This window comes from Telopea speciosissima, chromosome 7, assembly GCF_018873765.1.
Source record: "Telopea speciosissima isolate NSW1024214 ecotype Mountain lineage chromosome 7, Tspe_v1, whole genome shotgun sequence".
Lineage (NCBI taxonomy): Eukaryota > Viridiplantae > Streptophyta > Magnoliopsida > Proteales > Proteaceae > Telopea > Telopea speciosissima.
Genome location: NC_057922.1, coordinates 47524008 through 47545639, shown reverse-complemented (window position 1 = coordinate 47545639; position 21632 = coordinate 47524008). Strand labels below are relative to the sequence as shown.

Sequence of the window (21632 nt, the reverse complement as noted above, 5' to 3'; positions counted from 1 at the left end):
AACCTCGGAATGGCGGAAACGAAGGAACTGGGTCAGCTGGCAGAAAGTGTGCAGGCCGCAGGAGGAAGGGGGCCTTGGTGTTAGGTTGCTGGACGAGGTTGGGGTCTCTTTGAGGCTTAAGGGTCTCTGGCGCGTTCTGACGGAGCATTCTTTATGGAGCAGTTTTTTCAAGGCCAAGTTCTTCAAGGGCCTCCATGTGGTGCTGGTTAACCCTCATGGGGTGACTTCTAGGTCTTGGAGGAATGCGCTGGCGTTTAGGGGAATGATCTTGGAGAGATCTCGGCGGCTGGTTGGCTCTGGGAATGTCTCTTTTTGGCTGGATAACTGGTCTGGGGCGGGTCCTTTGATTGATGTAGTGGACAATGGCCTTCTAGTGGATGTTGATCTGCGAGTGAAAGATGCTGTTGAGGGGGATGGCTTTTGGAGACAAGACATCTTGGATCACATTGATGATGAGGCCATCCGGCAGGCTATCGTCCAAGGTAATGTTCACATCTCAGATAGGCCTGATGTTCTAGTGTGGATACCGGCTAGTGATGGTCGCTTTTCAACCAAATCGGTCTGGTATGAGATCAGGACGGTGGGGTCAATTGCTGCCTGTGCAAAGTGGATATGGAACCCCTCGCTCCCAACCAAGGTGGCTTTCTTCTCTTGGCAGCTGTTGAACGGCAAGATACCTACGGAAGTTACCTTAATGTCAGTTGGGATTTCCTTGGCTTCTCGTTGTTACTGCTGTGGCTCCCCCCAAAGGGAAACTACTGATCACTACCTAATAGGTGGTGTTACAACGGCTAAGGTGTGGAGGTTCTTCTCTCGCCTTTTTGACTTGGTGCCTCACCCAGGGCAGGATGTTAGGGGTCGGCTAGCGCTATGGCATGGGTTGGCGAGCTACAGGTGCATCAGTGATTACATTGTGGGGTTCTTGCCGGCTTTGATTGTGTGGGAGCTATGGAAAAAAAGAAACAACAGGAGGCATGGGGAAACTAGGCATACTGTTGCCACTATCATTGATCGTGTTAGAAGGTGGGTGAAAGAGCTCCCAATCCCCTCACAAGTGGGCAAACGTGGATCTGCAAGGGATGGGCTGATTCAGCAGTGGTTTGAGTTAGTGGTTCCGCCGGCCAAGGCCTCTCGGCCTATCCCTGTTTTTTGGTGCCCCCCTTCTGTTGCTGTCAAGCTAAATGTTGATGGAGCCTGTCGGGGCAATCCAGGGGTCGGGGGAGGAGGGGGAGTCATCCGGAATATTGAGGGAGAAGTGCTGGCAGCTTTTTCTAACAGCTATGGGATGTGTACTATTGCTATTGCAGAGCTGAGGGCTCTGAGGGATGGCCTCCGCTTATGCCACGATCGGGGATACGTAGATGTGCTTGTTCACTCGGACTCAGAGACCACTGTTACATAGATAAACCATAAGAAGTGTAACCTGTGGCAGGGGTGGTACTGGTTTGATGAGATCCTCCAGCTGATGGCAGCGACTAGGGCGACGGTGACATTTGCTTTCAGGGAGAGCAACAGGGCCGCTGACTGGCTGGCCAAGCAAGCTTGTGCTTCGCAATGCTCCATTACCTTTCAGCCGGATAACTTGCCGCTAGGCGGCTTTCGATGTATAGTGAGGGAGGATAGAGAGGGCTTGCCGGTCCTTAGAGCTTAGGACATGGCATGTTCTTGTAAGCTGTATAGCTTGGGGTTGGGGCAAGGCGGGATGTCCCCCCCTGTATTCGTTATTCTTTGTTGGCTTAATAAAATCTAGGGGCTGGCCCGGGTCCCAGAGAAGTTCGGGTTAAAAAAAAAAAAAAAAAAAAAAAAAAAAAAAGAAGATGAGGCGTGGAGCTGAGCTCAATGAATAATTTAAGAAGAGGGCTTTAATTGCTTTTGTTAAAGATGCTCTGGTCTTTTAGCGAAATTGGGGTTTAGTGAGTAGAAATAAATCCGAAAACTGAAATTTGACGGGCCAGAAAGTAGATAGGAAATGAAGCAGGAAGGTGAAAGAAAGCCTCTAATTCCCATTGGCAGTGGGCCCAATATTCCTTTCTCACGTGTTCAGCACTTGTCAGAAATCAATTCAAACTCAAAGTTATAGTTTAGACAGCCTCTAATAAAGTTTGAGTGTCACACGTAGATGGTGGACGGAGATATCGAATTAGAAAATAATTTTCTCAATCGTTTAACACTCAATTTATCACAGTCCAGTCGACAAAGTGTGGATATCCTTGTATAGTTGCAACAGCTAAAGTTTTTAACTATCATATCAGACTAGAATCTCCTTTTGGCCCAGATTTTATGGTTAATAGTGGACAACTTGATCTATATGCCACCCAAATTAATAACAAATGATTTCGCCCTGATTGAGAAGTACAGACCCAAAATGCCAGATTTCACACATGGATTGACCTCAACTTGATCAAGAATCATTCAAGCCTGTTAAGTATGTATATATCTTGATTAGAATATTCCTTGTTCTAATCGAGATACCTGTCCTATTGTAATTTAAGTCAGTCTTAAGGGCAGCCCTAGTTTTATTTCCTAGTCATAGTTTAATTGCCGAGTGTAATTTTGTTTCCTAGTTTTGATTTCTAGTAGGCTTAGGAATCCTTCTATGTAATTCTGATCAAGGTTCTAAATCTCGGGTTTCGACAAGGCTCAAACCGAGATATGGTCGAAACCTACCAAAACCAGGTCGAAACCTGGAACTTTTTCCCAGCCAACTCGAGATTGGTTTCGAGGCCCATAAATGGTTTTTTAGGTCTGATTTTTTGTGTACAGCCTATTTTTGACATTTTAAACACAATGCATGAACTATTTTCACACAAAAAAAAAAAACACTCAAAATGGTACTTGTGGTTATTGACCCAAGTTTACTAGTGTACACTGAAGGATACACTAAATCTGGTATTACAAGTACTTAGTTCACATAAAGTTAAAGTACAAGAACACTGAATAATACATGTCATACAAATAAATTCAAAGTTCCTTAATAGTCAACACTTGCTTAATTCCATACAAAGTTTCTTGGTGGGTCCAATCCACGAGCAGTGTACCACTGAATATTTCGGAGCCATTCCTCGGAATGTACCACATATGTATCCCATGACATGCTTTGGGCCCAATTGTTCTGATAGTCCATAACTCCCCATCTATATGCCCGGTCATCTACTTGTATAAGGTATCCCAACCTTGGGAAGGGCTCACCGTGACTGTAAGAAGTTGGAGCCGACAGACATGGCTGGGATGGATACCTGAAGAGATTATCGACAAAGGATGACCTAGCACCTGACCCATCCCCATATCCATATGTAGCAGTAGATGTATCATGACCACTCCCATGTCCAAATGAATCGGTGCTCTCAAAGTCAGTTGATATAGGTTGTAGATGCACCAAACGAAGGAAATATGCGAAGAAATCCACACTTCGAGGCCAAACTCCCACTCCTGTGTCGAAACCTGCGACTTCTCCACTATCTTGATTGAAACTTGTGAGATATCACAACTTTCGATCAAAACATGTGATATTAAAACTTTGGTTTGGTTCAACTGGTTTCGACTAGTTTCGACCGAAATCATTCGAAACTGGTCGAAACCAGTTGAAACCAACCGAAACCTAGAACTTTTTAAACTCCCACTAAGTTTCGTCTCGGTTTCGGTTTGGACTGAATTCTTTTTCCATAATTATGATTTAATATAAATAAAGACATTGTGGGGGGGAGGGACTGCTAGTTCTATCCAACATCTCTAGTCAGTCCCCCTTTCCTTCCTTCATCTCCTTTCTCTCCTATCACTCTCGGTCCTCTGGTTTCACCATTCTAACATTGTTACATGGTATCAGAGCATTGATATCAACAATTAGGTCAAGTTTTCACTGCTGGTTTGAAAGTCTTTCAGGTGTTTCAATCTTTTCTGATCGCAGCTTTCATGCTGCCAGTATTTGGTTGATTTTGCCCTAGTTGATGATCTCATAAGTCATAACAATAAACTAGGGCATATTACTCATCTTATTGCATCTATATGGAGCACAGCAATCAATTTTGACTCTACAATACTTGCGGAATCAAGTTTGTGGAAAATTTCTGAGGTTAGCAATTACTTTCTGCTCAGCCATCCAATATGGTCGAATTTTCCAAGATTGACTGCTCCATATAAGAGGTACACTCGATCCAAAGATTGGATCCTTCGACTGGTTGATTCCATTCTACTTCTACTGCTGGCAGATGCTCTGTTTGAGCTTCTTTGTGGCTGATTGTTGCTGCTGGTTTACCAACTTGATCGATACAAGACTTTAGGGTTTGATCCCTATCTACCAGTACCTTGTTCGATCTCAGTATTAGGTCTATTTGACTTACTCTATTTTGAAGATTGGAATTACCCTAAAATTGGGGTTTTTCTTGGCTATTCCACATGTGTCGAATTTGAGTTTATTGGTTTCTTTTGATCAGTTGCTTCAATGGCTGATCCTAAACCACCTTTGCACGGTGTCCAAGTTTAAATTACTACTTTTAAGCTCTCCGGAGTTTCCAACTATCTCTTATGGGCTCAGATTCATGCCAAAGGAAAGTTAAAAGTATATTAAGGATGATCATCCTAATACTGATCCCAAAGATCTTTCCACCCTCACAGCCTATGATGAAAGGATGCATGAGAACTCTATTATCAAAATATAGTTATAGAACAATGTTGAACCTGCTATTGCATCCAATATGATGTTTCACAATCTTGCTGAAGATGTCTGGGAAGATCTGCGTGAAAGTTTTTCTAAGAGAAGAATATCTCCTGAATGTATGATCTCAACGAGGGACTTTTCAATTTCAAAAGGGAGATAAATCTTTGAGTTGAATACTTTTCCAGTTACAAAAGTATGGTTGAACAACTCTAGATACAACAACCCTTAACTACTAATCTAGATTAGTTGAAGCAACAAAGATCTGAGTTCCATGTTGCAAAATTTCTAGTTGGACTACATCCTGACTACCAATCTATAAAGAGTCAACTTCTCATAAGGGAGAAGGTTCCTTCTCTCAATGAAGTATTTTCTCGTATAAATTGTTTGGCTAATCCATATAGATGTAATTAAAGATATGTACGAGGGTGTGGTGACTAGTGTGAAATCTGCGGGAGGCCAGGGCAAGGAATTCCCAATTACAGTTTGGTTACATCAAGGATCAGCCCTAAGCCCTTACTTGTTTGCACTTATCATGGATGAATTAACCAAGAACATTCAAGGCGAGGTACCGTGGTGTATGCTCTAAGCCGATGATATTGTTTTGGTGGATGAGACAGAAACAGGGATTAACACTTAGAGATGTGGAGATTGACCTTGGAAACAAGAGGCTTTAAGATTAGTAGATCAAAGATAGAGTAAATGATGCATAACTTCAGTCACACTATGATGGATGATAACATGGTGAAAATTGAGGAGAGATACCGCCAAGCAAGGAATTAAAACTCATCTCGAGTACAGGTTTCGACCAGCCAAATTTCCGAGTTAGGTCGAGATCTCGGCGAGTCTCAACGAGTTGGGTTTTTTTCTTCTTCAACTTAATGGCTGGTTTCGTTGGGTTTTAGACCTATTTTGGGGCTGAAACCATGGTTCCAAATTTCACGATATATCGCTGAAATTTCGGTAATTTCGACACTACCGAGACAAGATGGGCTTCCGAAATGAAAAACGTTCAAATTGCGTAGAAATTTCGGTATATTTTAGTATATTTCGGTAAATTTCGTAGAAATACTTTGTGTATTGAGTATTGAACTATTGACTATTATGGAGTTTATGAGTTATGACTTATGAACTTATGCACTTATGACTTTATGAGTTTAAACTAAAGGCTACATTTGACTTTATTTTTATGCCATCACTTTGTTTAAATTTCTTATTATGTCTTTTAGTACTTAAACAATGTGTATTTAACTATTTATACATCAGGGTCCGACCATATATTGTCAATCAAGGGTGCAAACCCAAAACACCACTTTGAGTTCATTTTTTAGCAATATGAAGGTTTAATGTGTTTATTTAGCTTAAATAAGGGTGTACATGAAGTATCAGGCCTTAATATGGCCAAAAACCCACTAAGATGGAGTGCCGAAATATGGCAGAAAAATACCATATTTCGGAAATCTCGACCAGCCCAAAATGGCAAAATGGCGAGATGAGACGAGATTTTAAACCTCGACTAAAACTTGGTACTCAACTATTTTGGGTCATTTAAACACAATGGCACTACCAGATTTTGAAAAATCAAAGTCCAAATAGGACCTTTCACTTGGTGGGAAATCAGGACAGACACTTACTTATGCCAGAAACTAGGACAGGCACTTATTTCTGCCTAATACCATTTATTTATGCCTAATATGCCCTATTCATAAATAAGCAAATACCCCCCAATTGGAACATTTACTTAAGATATTTTTCATATATAAGTAAATACCCCCTATTTGAATCCAATAAAAATAGTTAAAAAAATCAAATTCCAAAAGGAAAAAAAGTCAACCCCCTAGTATAAGAACAAAAACTGGATTTTCGGCAGTAGGTGCAATTTTCAACTTTATAATGCTGGGCTTTTTCTCAAATCTAAAAATTTCATAAATCTTATTATAATAAAACATTGCTAAAAACCAAAAGTGCGGTAAAATATTCATTTGATTTGATGTCCAAAAAAATATTTCCATTCAGAGCGATTTTGACAGCATTCGCACATACCAAATTAAGTTTGACTGGGACATAACTCCTTCAATATAAATGAAGATTTAAAAACAAGTTCAAGATTGCTTAGATCTTCATTTATGTTGAAGGAGTTATGTTCAAGTCAAACTTAATTTGGTGTCCGTGAATGCTGTCAAAATCACTCTGAATGGAAATATTTTTTTGGACATAAAAACAAATGAATATTTTACCGCACTTTTGTTTTTTGGCAATGTTTTACCATATTAAGATTTATGGAATTTTTAGATTTGAGAAAAACCCCAGCATTAGAAAGTTGAAAATTGCACCTACCGCCGAAAATCCAGTTTTTGTTCTTGAACTGGGGGCTGACTTTTTTTCCTTTTGGAATTTGATTTTGTAACTATTTTTATTGAATTTAAGTAAGGGGGTATTTGCATATTTATAAATAAAATATCTTAAGTAAATGAGATAATTTCATTTACTTAAATGATATTGAGCATAAATAAGTGTCTGTTTACCAAGGTTTGCATAGATAGGTGTCTGTATACCAAGATTTCCCACCGAGATGACCAAAACCACCGAGATCTCGCCTCTCGGTCGAGATCTGGCACTCATATAAAGGTGTTTGGGTTGAGATCTCGTTCGAGTTGGGATAGTTTTTCGTATCGCATGAGATCTCGTCTCGAGGTATTGAAAAATCGAGAAACTCGTCGAGATCTCGAGAGTTTTAGTTTTATGCCGCCAAGTGACTAATTCAGATATTTGGGGTCTTTCATACACAAAGAAGGTGACATAGATGATGATATTTGACAAGGAATTAAAGTGGGATGGATGAAGTGGAGAGGTGCAACCGGAGTACTGTGTGACCGACACATTCTTTTAAAGCTTAAAGGAAAGTTCTACAAGACTATTGTCTGACCTACTATGATGTATGGGGCGGAATGTTGGGCAATTAAGAAGTGCCATATAGCGAAGCTATGTGTTGCAGAGATGAGGATGTTAAGATGGATGTGCGGCAAAACTAAGAAGGATAAAGTGAGGAACGAATGTATTAGAGCTGATGTGGGAATTGCCCCAATCAGCGACAAGCTCCGAGAATGTCATCTGAGGTGGTTTGGCCATGTGCAACATAGGCCTGGGGACGCCCCAGGAAGGAGGAATGATCTGATTTTGATTGAAGAAGCTAAAAGAGCTACGGGCAGGCCTAAAATTACCATAGGTGAGGTTGTGAAGAATAACATGCATAGTCTGGGTCTTGTGCCAAGTATGACCTCAGATAGAGCCTATTGGAGGGCAAGGATCCACGTTGTCGACACCATGTAGCTGAGATTTTCTTGATTTCCTGGGCTATCCTCTTTCCTCTTACTTTCATTTTTCATTTTCCATTTCTCACGTTTCTTATCTCATTTCTTCTTTTTTTTTCCTCATTCCTCTTACTTTCATTTACCCTTGTGAGGACCTTAGTTTTTCCGTACTTTGTTTTGAAAGGATCCATGTAGCCGACCCAATTCAGTTGGGTTAAGGCTGAGTTGTTGAGTTTGAGTTGAATCGTTTGCCTAATCCATCTAAAGTTAATACTAATCCCAAGAACAATTCAGCCTTTGTTGCCAATCATGGACGAGGACCTGGAATTGGTGCAGGTAGTCAACCTATTGACAAATATTCTCGCTAATGCTCTTATTGTGGTAAATTAAATCATACTATGGATACTTGTTGGGCTAAACATGGAAAGCCTGAGTGGGCGAATGAGCTGGCCAATACAACCATGATTGATACTTCCACTGAGAAATCTATCGGTGGTATGAATCATAATTCTACATTTGGTACTTCATCTACTGTGTCTCGAGATGATTATAACCAGCTACTCAAACAACTTCAACAACTTGAAGCTGCATCTGCCTCTACCTCTATAGCCACTCTACCTTATACAGGTAACTGTGCTTTTTATACTTCCTCTACATCGTGGATTATTGATTTTGGTGCATCATGTCATATGGCAACTGGTAAGACAAGTTTGTTTTCCTCAATGAATCAAGTTCAAACCTCTTCCCCAATTATACTTGCTGATGAATCCTCTACTCAGGTAAAACTGGTCATGGAATTGTTTCTCCAACACCCTCCATGATCTTTTCTCCTATTCTTTATGTTCCTAAATTACCTTTAAGTCTTTTATCCAAGGTTAAAGTATCGATATTGGGTATCATATCAGAAGGGTAATTTTAAGAGACGTATCGTATCGGAGATACGTATTGTACACTAGATATGCACGAAAATGGTCAAGATACACATGGATCTACACTTTTGGAGCAAAAAAGTGTATTTCCATGTGTATCTTGACTATTTTACAGAAAACATACCTTTTTCTATGAAATCTCCTTCAATCTTTGATCTCAGTTTGTTGGATGCTGCAAAAGATGATGTTGTAGCACTCCTTGATTTGTTTTTTAGTATAGATTAGAAGCCCCAACTCTCAAAGTATGAAATTTTGGTTAAATGGAAGATTTCAGACTCAGTTGAGAGTTTCCCTTTTTTTCTTTCCAGAATGTGTGTTGTATCGAGTTTGTCAGTCAAAATGACTTTTTTTATGGTTTGTATCGATGGTAACGATATGTATCGGTGTGTATCGAGCCCTATTGACCGATACATATCAATACGTATTAACACACCCATAGAACGCTTTACTGTACGCATCGATGGTATCAATATGTATTGTATTGCATTGGTCCGTATCGGCTGATACATTTCGATTCCATCTGAGACAGTCCATTTAAAAAAAAACAGAGACATATCGGTATGTATCGTATCGGTACCAACCGATACCAATACATATTGGCACCAACCGATACCAATACATATTGGCACCAACCGATACCGATACGTATCGATACTTTAAACCCTGCTTTTATCTGTCAGTCAACTTACTAAATCTCTTAATTGTTCTGTCACCTTCTGTCATTTTTACTGTCTTTCAGGACCTTTAAACAAGGAAGATGATTGGTGAAGGGCTTGAGCGAGATGGATTGTATTACCTGGATGGCACTGGACCTTCTACAACTGCTACATCTACTACCATACCTTCTCCTATGCAATGACATTTATGTCTTGGTCATCCATCTCTACCTAAGCTTCAGTTGATGGTTCCTAGTTGCAGATCAGTTCTTGTCTTGAGCGTGAAGCCTGCAAACTAAGAAAATATCATTGTGCCTCCTTCCTTACGCGTAGTGCACCTCAAAGTTCTTCATTGTTTTCTTTTGTCCATTCTGACATTTGGGGTCCGTGTCGAGTTCGTAATAGATTAGGTTTTTCTTATTTTGTTAGTTTTGTGGATGATTACTCCCGTTCAACTTGGGTTTACATATTAAAAGATCTCAATTCCTTACTGTGTTCTAAAATTTTTATCAAGAAATAAAAACTCAGTTTAATGTTTCCATTAAAATATTTCGTTTTGATAATGCACTTGAATACATTCAAACTAAGATATCTAATTTTTGCCTAACTCATGTTATAATTCATCAAACTAGTTGTTCATACACTGCACAAAAAATAGGGTGGCCAAACACAAGAATAGGCACTTAGTGGAGGTAGCCCGATCTATAATGCTCCATATAAATGTCCTCAAACGTTTTTGGTGTGATGCAGTTCTCACTTCTTGTTATCTTATTAATCGTATGCCATCGTTTGTTTTAGGGAAAATTACACTGCCACTCCCTGAGGTTTGTATTAAATACAGAGCGACCCCCTGTATTTCTAAATTATACAGCCACACCCCCTGAGTTTTGGTTAGTTGTTACAGTCAGCCCCACTCCGTTATATCATTCCCGTTAAGTGGTAAGGTGTTGGTAATTCATGACATAAAATGACTAATAAACCCCTATTAGGGGTGTGAGCCTATCACCCCCTTCCTATCCTCTCATTACTCCATCTCCGTCACTCACATTCTGCAGTTTTGATTCTCCATCTCCATTAGTTTCTCGCCCATTCCCTCTTTCTTTCTCTCGTTCACACCCTTTGCTATTGAAGCATAGTGTCTCTTGCAATTTTTTTATTCAACATGCTGCAGAACCAAGATGTATAAATGAATACCTGCAACTCCATCGCTGACCTGCAACTCCTCACAGAACAAAGGAGTCCCTCACCACTTCTCTCCCCTTCCCATCCTTTCATTACTCCATCTCTGTCGCTCACATTTTGCAGTTTTGATTCTTCACCTCCATCAGTTTCTCGTCCATTCCCTGTTTCTTTCTCTCGGTCACACCCTTTGCTATAGAAGCATAGTGTCTGTTGTTGAGACTTAGGAGAAAAGCATAGTGTCCGTTGCAATTTTTTTATTCAAATTCATTCTCCTCTTTGATGAATCTGACCAAAAACCTTACCCTTCAACTAACTGATATCCTTGGGGGAGGTCTTCGGGGTTTTCAGATGGGAAATCTCAACTGGAATTAGCCAGAAGACAAGCGATTGTTTACTCATCAAATGCTTCGAAAGTTAAAAGTGTCATGGAGTTGGAGAAGAACTAAATCTCTTCCGGTAATTTGTAGCAATCGATACTGCTCTTACGACTTCATTCCCTTACCCTGCCTGTCGTAAAAAACTTTACCCCATGAATCATGATAAGACGAGTTTCTGAGATTAAGATTTTGGTTAGTAGAAGGGAAGAGGTGAGGTTTGGTGGGGGTGTTCTCATGTAGTGGAAGGAAAATGGAAGAAATAGAAAGAGAGAAGGAGAGGGTTCGGTGGTGATGATTGTTGGGAGTTAAAGTGGGAAAGCAAAATCAGAGAGACGGTGAGTGAGGTTCTTGTTAGTGGAAGGAAAGAGAAGAAGAATATAAGAAGGGGATGGATCAAAGGGTTCAATTAGTGGAAGGAAAGAGATGAAGTGGGTCGGTCCAGAGGCAAAAGGAAAATAAGAGGTTTCGGTTTGGACTGTGAAATAGAGAATGGGATTGGATGATTTCAGTTTTGAAATGGAGATGCTGAATGACCGATTAAGTTTCAGAGGATGGATGGCGAAGTGAGATTGGAAGAAGATTTGGCTGGGATTTCAATTAGGTTCAGGTAATTGAATTTCGCGGTCGTAGTTTGACCTGAAGATCAGGGCATCTAGACGGGTGAAAGCAGAGGGAATAGCAGATTGGGTTTGCAGATTTTTTAGGGCTAATAGCGAATGAATGAGAGCGGGAAAAAAAATTCTGAGAGAGAATAGAGGGAGAGATGACATATGCAGTGGAGTTGTAGGTCAGCGATGGAGGCAACTTCAAATTTGGGGAAGAAGACAACAGTAAAAAGGGTTTTTCTATTTTAGAAGAGGGCAACGTTGGTATTTAAAATGTATTATTTAAGACCGTCCACTCAGGGGGTGTGGCTGTATAATTTAGAAACACTGGGGGTCGCTCTGTATTTAATACAAACCTTAGGGGGTGGCAGTGTAATTTACCCTTTGTTTTAAATAACAAAATTCCTTTATCTATTCTATACCCTGTTGTTTCCTTGTTTGGTTTGCCACCACGAGTCTTTGGCTGTGTTTGTTTTGTTCATATCCTTCACCTTAACACCGATAAATTATCTCCTTATTCTATAAAGTATATTTTTCTTGGTTACTTTAGCACACAAAAAGGGTATGAATGCTTTGCTTCTATTTCTGATAAACAATTTATTAGTGCTGATGTCACATTCTTTGAGAATACTCCATATTATTCTATTGGAAACTTCACAAGGTTTAAAATCTCGTTTCGGTGTTTCTATCTGACCTAATTTTTTGAGATACTGAAATTTCGTCGACGTCGAAATATGGTATTTTTTCTATAAGTTTTGCTGTGCCATTTGTGGGTGTAAAATGCCAAAACAAGATGACCGAAATTTTCGTAATATTGCATTTCGTTTCGACTCGACCGAAATACTCGAAATATTCAAAATTTCGACCGAAACGAAACGAGATTTTGAACTATGGTACCTCCCTACCTTCTCCTACATATATTTTACAGGTCCCTCTCTACCAGTTCCAATTCCGTTACAACCTCCTAAACCAATTCAGGTCTATCGACAGCATTGGCAGATTGACTTACCATCTTCCACTACTGCGGTTCCAGATACATTACCATCATCAATACTGACGTTCCCGATGGGTTGCCCTCTTCTACCAGTATTCCAGAGATGTCATCTACTACTACAAGTTTCACTCCTCCACCCACTCAATCTGATCCTGATGCTGAAGTCTCCATCAACTTACCAGTCGCTGTCCGTAAAGTTACTCGCTCTTGTACTTAGAAATCTCAAAATCCATGACTATTTACCCTAGTGAGAAGTATGTATCTATTTCTCATCTTCCTTTCAAATTTCACACCCTTGCTTCCGCTTTATATACTAACCTTGTTCCCAAAACTCACCATGAGGCCTTTTCTCACCCTGGGAAGGTAGCAATGGACACAAAGATGGACGCTTTATTGTCTAGAAAGAGTTGGACTCTGCTAACATTACCTACTGGGAAGGATCTTCTCAAATGTCAATAGGTTCATACTATCAAATAATCCGGATGGTTCTATTGAGTGCCTTAAGGCAAGATTGGTTACTAAAGGCTATACTCAAACTTATGGTGTGGATTATTTTAAAACCTTCTTGCCTGTCGCCCGCTTAAATTCTGTTGGTGTGCTTATTTCTCTGGCTGTCAACTTAGATCGGCCTTTGTATCAGATGGATATTAAAAATGCATTTCGTTATGGTGATCTTCAAGAGGAGGTCTATATGGAGCAACCTCTAGGGTATGTTGCTCAAGGGGAAAATTCAGCCAAGGAATGTAAGCTTCATAAGGCAATCTATGGGTTGAAATAATCTCCATGAGCATGGTTTGATAAGTTCAGCTACATTGTAACTCGTTTTGGATTCTCACAGTGATATTCTGACCATTCCGTCTTTGTTCGCCGCCAGAATTTGAAAGTTGTGATGGGCGTTTCAAGTATATGATATTATTATATCCGGTAAAGATGCTTCTGGTATTGCTTCAAGTTAAAGCCCATCTTCATCAACATTTTCAGATGAAAGACTTGAGTTCTCTCGAGTGTTTTCTTGGTATTGAAGTTTTACGGAGCAAAAAAGGAGTTAGTCGATTACAAAAGAAATATGTACTTGATCTTCTGTCTGAAACTAGAATGCTTGCTTCTAACCCGTGGATACTTCCATGAATCCTCATCAAAAGTTTGGTTCTAGTGAGAGTGAAGATTTTGAAGATATACACCGGTATAGAAGATTAGTTGGAAAACTTATTTATCTTACTGTTACTCGACCAAATATATCTTTTGCTAATGGGGTCATTAGTTAGTTTACGCAAACACCAAAGAAAGTTCACTGGGATGCTGCTTGTATCAAACTAAAATTCGCAAGATCTCGGTTTTCCAAGGGGTCGAGGCGGGACTTAATACGAGTTCTAAAAGTGCAATATCTCGGGTCGACCCAGATCTCGACCCATCTTATCCTTTAAAAGTATCGTAACTCGACAGAACTCGAGATATCTCGATTGAGTTCTGTCCAGAACCTCTTTTCTTCCCCTGTGAAGGCTGTGAGCTCATTTTACATCTAGATTTCAACGTACAACCTACCGGAGAGTTGATTCAGCTACACAATTGAAGGATTCAGCTACAAAATTGAAGGATTCATCTCAAATTTAAAGCATTTTTCAAAGGTAAAATGAGCTCACAGCCTTCACAGGGGTCAAGTTTTGGGCCCATATTCCCAATCCAAAACCAGCCACATATTCCCAATCCAAAACCAGCCACATTCATACATGGCTCAATATGATAATAGCAGTGGATTTCTCGCCTCATCGCCTTCCATGTACCCTAGGATAGGGGAATTGGCATATGTTGATGACAACACTTATATGAATGCTGTGGCAAACTTTGTGCAACACTGCAACAACACTATGGCATGGGAATTCTATGTGGATAGTTTTGGGACTGAATTCATTAATCAATCACATTTTATGTAATGTAACATTGTTAAACAGATTGATGTATTGTACACTTTAACATTTCTAATGCTTATTTAAGTTGTTTTACATTAATTGAATGTTTTGATTGCTTTCTATTACTAAATTATGTGTAGAGTAGGCGTCGTCACCTACCAACCTAAGGTCCGAAGTGAAACTCATATTTGGACTTTGTTTTTGCAAAATCTGATAGTGCCATTGTGTTTAAATGGCCTAAAATAGGCTGAGTACCAAGTTTCAGATCCAAACTAGGTCTAAAACCCACCAAAACCAGGTTTCGAGTTGGAAATGCACCAACTCGACCGAGATCTTGAGATATCTCGAGTCAACTCAGTTTTCCAAGGGGTCAAGTTCCGAGTGTTAGTTCTATGGCTGCTTGTCGTGTGTTAGGTTACCTAAAAGGAGCTCCTAGTAAGGGACTTATGTATCGACCCAATCAGAATGTTAATGGGATAGGGTTTTCTGATGCAGATTGGGCTGTTGTTGATGGTGATAGACGTTCTACTATTGGTTATTGTACCTTTGTAGTTGGTAATTTAGTCACCTGGAAAAGCAAGAAACAAACTATTGTTGCTAGATCGAGTGGAGGCTGAGTATTGAGTGATGACCCATACTACAGCTGAATTAATGTGGATAAAATCATTGCTGTAGGAGTTGGGGTTTCCAATCACTGAACCTATGAAGATGTTTTGTGTTAATCAAACTGCTATTTATATTGCAAGCAATCTAGTGTTTCATGAAAGGGCCAAAGCACATTCAAGTTGATTGTCACTTTGTGAGGGATAATGTTATGAAAAAGTTGGTTCTACTCCGTTTGCTTCGACTACTAACCAACTTGGTGATATGTTCCAAACCTCTGTTTGGACCTACTTTTCGAAAAGGTTGTTCCAAGCTGGCCCTAGTTGATTTTTATGTTCCAGCTTGAGGGGGCGTGTTATGTATATATCTCGATTAGAATATTCCTCATTCTAATCGAGATAACTGTCCCGTCTTATTGTAATTTAAGTCAGTCTTAAGGTCAGTCCTACCTAAATTTCCTAGTCCTAGTTTAATTTCCAAGTATAATTGTGTTTCCTTGTTTTGATTCCTAGCAGAGTTAGGAATCCTTCTATGTAATTCTGATTTTATGTAAATAAAGACTGTGGGGGGGGGGGGGGGTGCTAGTTCGATCCAACATCTCTAGTCAGTTCCCCTTTCCCTCCTTCATCTCCTTTCTCTCCCATCACTCTCGGTCTCCAAACCCAAACCCCTTCTAGTTTTGATGGCTTGAATCAAGGAAGGCAGATAATTCAATCAGAATAATGCACCGAAATAACTTACCTAAGAAAAATAATAAAGAATGTATGGAAATACCTATCAATTTATTAAACAAGTAATAATTGCATCTAGCATGTTGGAGTGGTAGTAGTCGAGTTGACTGATCAATAACTAGATAGAACTAAAGCCACTGCCTGAACAGACAATCTTGCTTTGATTTTTTTTAAATAACTCAAATAAGCAGCAGTACATAATGTGTCACATGATATAATCCCCTATAATTTCTATGTAAAATAAGAAATAGAAAAGACATAACTAGGGAAAGTCACTTGGTATGATGATAAAAGCTTGGGTTGCCAGCTTGAAGACACAGGTTTTAGTATGAGTGCAGCCACTTTGTGCATAAAATGCTGAAGGTTAGGGTGTGCTACAATCCACCTCTTTGGTACCTTGCAAAAGCAGGACTTGCCGCAGGTTATGGACCTTTAATACTTATAAAAGACAACTTCTAATTTGAGTTGAAAATAAAGAAATCAGGACTAGATAAGCCAAATTGGGTGTGGCTGACATAATTTACCATTTTGGGGTTTACAACTTAAAATCCATCAAAAATCTTGCACACTTTATTTATGCAATCTACAAACTTTAAGTAAACTTGGATGCTAGCATAGTGCAGTTGGCAATCCTCTTGCGAGGAGAAATCCGGACTAAGAGGTCTCCCAGTAGCTTTAGGACTGTGCAAGGCATCTTGATTTGCATCTAATATCAGGTAAAATCTCAGGAACCAGAAGGCAGGAACTGAAAGTCCTTTATTCCCTCATTAGAATGATTTTTTTTTTTCTTTTTCTTCTAGTTTGAAGCTTTTCTGCTTACATGAAGAACTTTCTGTTTTCTCCCAAATTTATGGTTTTCTTTTTGGGTCCGGATGTATGTTTCTGCCTGAGGGTGGGCCTTGGTGCAATGGTAAGGTTGCTCCATTGTGATCAAGTTATCATGGGTTCAAGTCTGGAAACAGCCTCTTTGTGAAAGCAGGTATAAGGCTGTGTACATTATGAACCTCCCCAGAGGCCCAGACCTCGCAGTGGCGGGAGCCTTGTGCACTGGGTACACCCTTTTTATGTATGTTTCTTCCTGTTAGTGATGTCCTTCACAACCTGCCACATCAGCAAACATGGTGGGTCCATCTGATAGAGACTCTATACCCATTTCATTGGCCAAATTTTAGTCCTAAACAGACAGGAATGTGACTTAAAATTGAGCTCGGAATTACAGCAATGTTAACTAAAGATTACGATAAATTGGATTGCTTTTGCAGTTTTTCTTCTGCAGTATCTCGACCTGACATGAGCATGAAAGAGGTTCAAGAATCAGTTTTCTATCTGATCCATGCATAATAATGTTGTGAGATACATGACAATGAAATGACACTTTTATATTTTTCTAAAATTTTGCACTCACTTATTAACCACTTCCACTGCTTGTTTTAGGTGAAATTTGACCAGCGAGATGTGTGTGATCCTCTATCCCATGTTCGCACCCATGTCCATGCAATTCTGCCACATGGCAATAAAACTTGACCTTGTGGCAAGAATCAAACGTCACTAACAAATCGTTGCATTTAGATTTTCCCTTATTACCAATTCACTTGCACTGCACTTTATTAATGAAAATCTTGCTTCACCTAACTTCATTTCTAACCAAAGAAGGCCTAAATGATGAAGGCTCTTTCATGTACCTGTTATAAAGGGATTGCAACCAAGGTTTAAAGTATCGGTATCGGGTATCGTATCGGAAGGGTGATTTTAAGAGACGTATCGTATCAGAGATATGTATTGTTGTATCGTATCGGAGATACGTATCGTACTTTACAGATACACATGGAAATGGTCAATATACACATGGAAATACACTTTTGGAGCAAAAAACAATATAAATAAGCAATATATAACATGTATCATACATAAACACTAAAATAGAGAACAGTGTATAACGAGACAAGAAACTTTCATTGATTTGAGTACAAATCCTTGCAAATGATCATGTTTGATTATTGAATTAACTTAGTTTTACCTAAATCTATCGATTTATAGCACAAAATAGGATTAAAAACCATGATTTAAATTTTAAACACAAAGACCATGTTTTTTAGTAAAATCTCCTTTTTCTGTGAAAACTCCTTCAATCTCTTGATCTCAAAAACAAAATCATAGTCTGATAATCACATGGGCCTTTAATGGCCGTATTAACATGCAACATGTATCAGTTGGTATCGACTGTATCGAGCCGTATCAGCCAATACATACCGATACGTATCGATTCTCTCACACAATACTTTAACATACGTATTGTATTGATACGTATCAGTCCGTAATGTATTGTATCAGATCATAGTTGTCAAGGCGTCACCTAGGCGTCCAGGCGGTTTTCTTGGGGCCTAGGCGACAGCCGCCTTATTGCAGGGCGCCTTGCACTGGTTTTTGTTGGTATTGGGTTCCCGTATTGGCCCTTATTTATGCCAAATAACATTTAAGTAAATGTTTTTATATTTGTAATTTCATTTACTTAAGATATTATTCATAAATAAGCAAATACCCCCTATTTGAATCCAATAAAAATAGTTAAAAAATCAAATTCCAAAAGGATAATGAGTCAACCCCCCAGTTCAAGAACAAAAATTGGATTTTCGGCGGTAGGTGAAATTTAACTTTCAAATGTTGGGGTTTTTCTCAAATCTAAAAATTCTATAAATCTTAATATGGTAAAACATTGCTAGAACAAATAGTGCGGTAAAATATTCATTTGTTTTGTTATATAAAAAAAAATTTCATTCAGAGCGATTTTGACAGCATTCACGCAGGCGAAATAAGGTTTGACCGGAACATAACTTCTTCAATATAAATCAGATTTAAGCACTTCAGGATTTGTTGGAAAGCTGGTTTTGTGCTCTAACTAATACAAAAAGGCTCATGTAAAACTAAAATCATTTGACTAGTCAAACTTTTTAGAGAACAACATCTCTCTAAATTAAGAGCAATTTAATTACTTGTAGATAAGATCATATTTTCTAAGAACAGTATAAACTGAATGTGAGACTAGTATAAACCAAATGTATGTTTTGATTGTTTCAAACTTCCAATAGCTTGCCTCATCAGTTCTGCTGTCTTCTAGTTCTATGTTGATTTTTGATGACTTGATGCGGCTTAATATTGATTTTTGATGACTTGATGTGACTTAAATTTTATTTTTGATGACTTGATGTGGCTTAATGTTGATTTTTGATGACTTGAGGTGACTTAATGTTGATTTTTGATGACTTGAGGAGGCTTAATGTTGATTTTTGATGATATAAGGTATATATTGTAGCATACTAAAATATTGTAGCCCACTAAATAATTTTAGAACGGGGGGGGGGGGGGGAAATAAAAAATAACACTTGAGGGCGCCTTGGTCGCCTAGGTGACACCTACGCGGGCACCTTGTCGCCTAAGCGCTTAGGCACCTCTCCACCACCTTGGGTCGCCTTGCCGCCTTGACAACTATCAAACCGTATCGGCCAATACAATACTGTACCAACCAAGACACCATTTTCCATAAAAAAAGGATACATATTGGTATGTATCGTATCGGTACTGATCGATATCGATCCATATCGTATCGATCGATACTTTAAACCATGATTGCAACACTGTGTCAGCTATAAAGCCTCATCTCCACACATGCTAATGTCGTATCTTAATTAGCAACAACAGGACTGTAGCTGACTACCCCTATCTAGGGGAAAGATCGGTGATTCGTTGATTCATTTCTTTGAAGAGGGTCATTTGGAAGTTCTTGCTCGTCTTTATATTTCTTTAGTAACTGTAGAGAAGGCAGTTTCATTTTTTTGCCTGGGCCCCTGGGATGTACTGTATACATAGAGTATTATAAAAGCCTCATAAAGAGTTGAAGAGTTGGATCAAGTTTTATTTTTGACAGATTTTAGACTCAGATTCTTGCAGTGCTCTTTGTTCTTTTGAGGACCCGTTTATTTTGTTTTTGTTGAACTTGGGACTCAGCTACTCAACTAGGAATGTCTAGTTTTAACTAGCCAGTTTCATCCCAGTTTTATGTTGAAAAAAAACAAAAAGGTTCTTCTCTAGTGCCCTTTAATTCCACTTTTCTAAAGAGCTAGGTATTAAACTTGAATCCATAACCCCTCTGAAGTGCTTCTTTGTCCCTCCTGCTGGCACAACTGTAAATCCAGTAGTGGTTCTTTTGGTCAATTTGCTGAGTGTGCAGTTAGAAAACTGCAGTGTTGGGCCCTCCATTTCCTTAGATTTGAGCTATGATTTGAGTTCAATGTTATATTATTGGCAAGGTTTTGGGTTACGACCCTGGCCGAAACCGAAACTTTCCAGGTTTCAATCGAAACCTGGGATTTTTCTGTGCCAAAATCGAAACTAGGTTTCAAGGCCCCGAAAATGGTTCCCTTTTTGTTGTGCTGCCTATTTTTACCATTTTACATCTATTACATGAATTATTTTCACAAGAAAACCACTTCAAATGGTACTTGTGGTTTTGACCCAAGTTTGCTAGTGTACACTGAATTGATGCAGGAGCAATCCTTTGGACCGGCCAAACCCGTTGGGGGACCCATATGAAGATGAACCGGGTCTAATTGGTTTTGGGTTTAGTAGGATATTTAGTTATTTATTTATTTAGATTTATTAGTGGTATTTTCACATGTAATCTTATACTTTGAATGGTTACCTATTACAAGTATAGTCCTTTCTATGTTTTAATAGGCTAATTAAAGATAGATTTGATTTAGGATTTGATTTCAGTTTTAAATTACTATTAGGAGTCTTTATTTTCTCTTTAAATACAAGATTGTAACCTATGCAAGGTTTGGATTGAATTGAATTTGATGAATTACCTGCGGGTTAACATGGTGAGTGTGTGCTCTCTCTCCTCCCTCTCACTAAACCCTCTCATCCCTCTCTTTACTTCTCCTTCTTCATTGTTATTCTACTCTCTTTCTTCCTTTTATGTTCCTTGTATTTCTGTCACAATTTGACCCCCCAGGTTCAATTTCAGATATTTAATATTATTTTCCTACTTGATATCTTGGGTGCTTGCTGAATCGATTCAATAGGCCTAAGGCTTGAGAATCTCTCCCTAAAATCTCGATTGGTTTGGAGTCCTATTGAGGAAGACATCTCACTTGAACTGATTCTGGTTTTACTGCTGGAAAAGAAGTCTCAAGGAAGAAAACGACTCTTCCTTCCTCACGATTCCTTCTCCCTTCAACTTATTGGGTATTTATTGCTTTATTACCAAATATTCTCCTCCTTTTACCTTTTATTCCCTCATGTCCCATACTTCTATTTTGCTCCCAAGTTTACCCTTTTCCCATCATACGCACTATTCAACTTTAATTTATTTTCCTTGTTAGCTTGAGTCCTATTATTTACAATTCTGCCATCCACTTTGACTATTTGAGTTTGTTTATTATTCGGGTAGGCCTATAAGCAATCTAGGTCGGGTTTTGGAACCTGAGATCCACATCATGAATGCTGTTGTACACTAGCCCTACTATAAACACTATTTACATATAATTTAGCTGCAACAAATGTAAATATGCAATTAAACAATCAAAACATACATTAGGTTAGGGAAATACAAGTATACAACACTCACCACTCAATAGTCAATACCACATGGAGTTTCTTGGCAGGCCTTATCCATGAGCTGTGTATG

At 39.0% G+C, this 21632-nt stretch overlaps 1 protein-coding gene across 1 annotated transcript in view; it reads left to right on the top strand.

Moving 5' to 3' along the window:
• Positions 1 to 21632, top strand: part of LOC122669006 (extra-large guanine nucleotide-binding protein 3-like) — a 44131-nt gene that overhangs the window by 19987 nt on the left and 2512 nt on the right. The gene's annotated exons all lie outside the window — the stretch shown is intronic.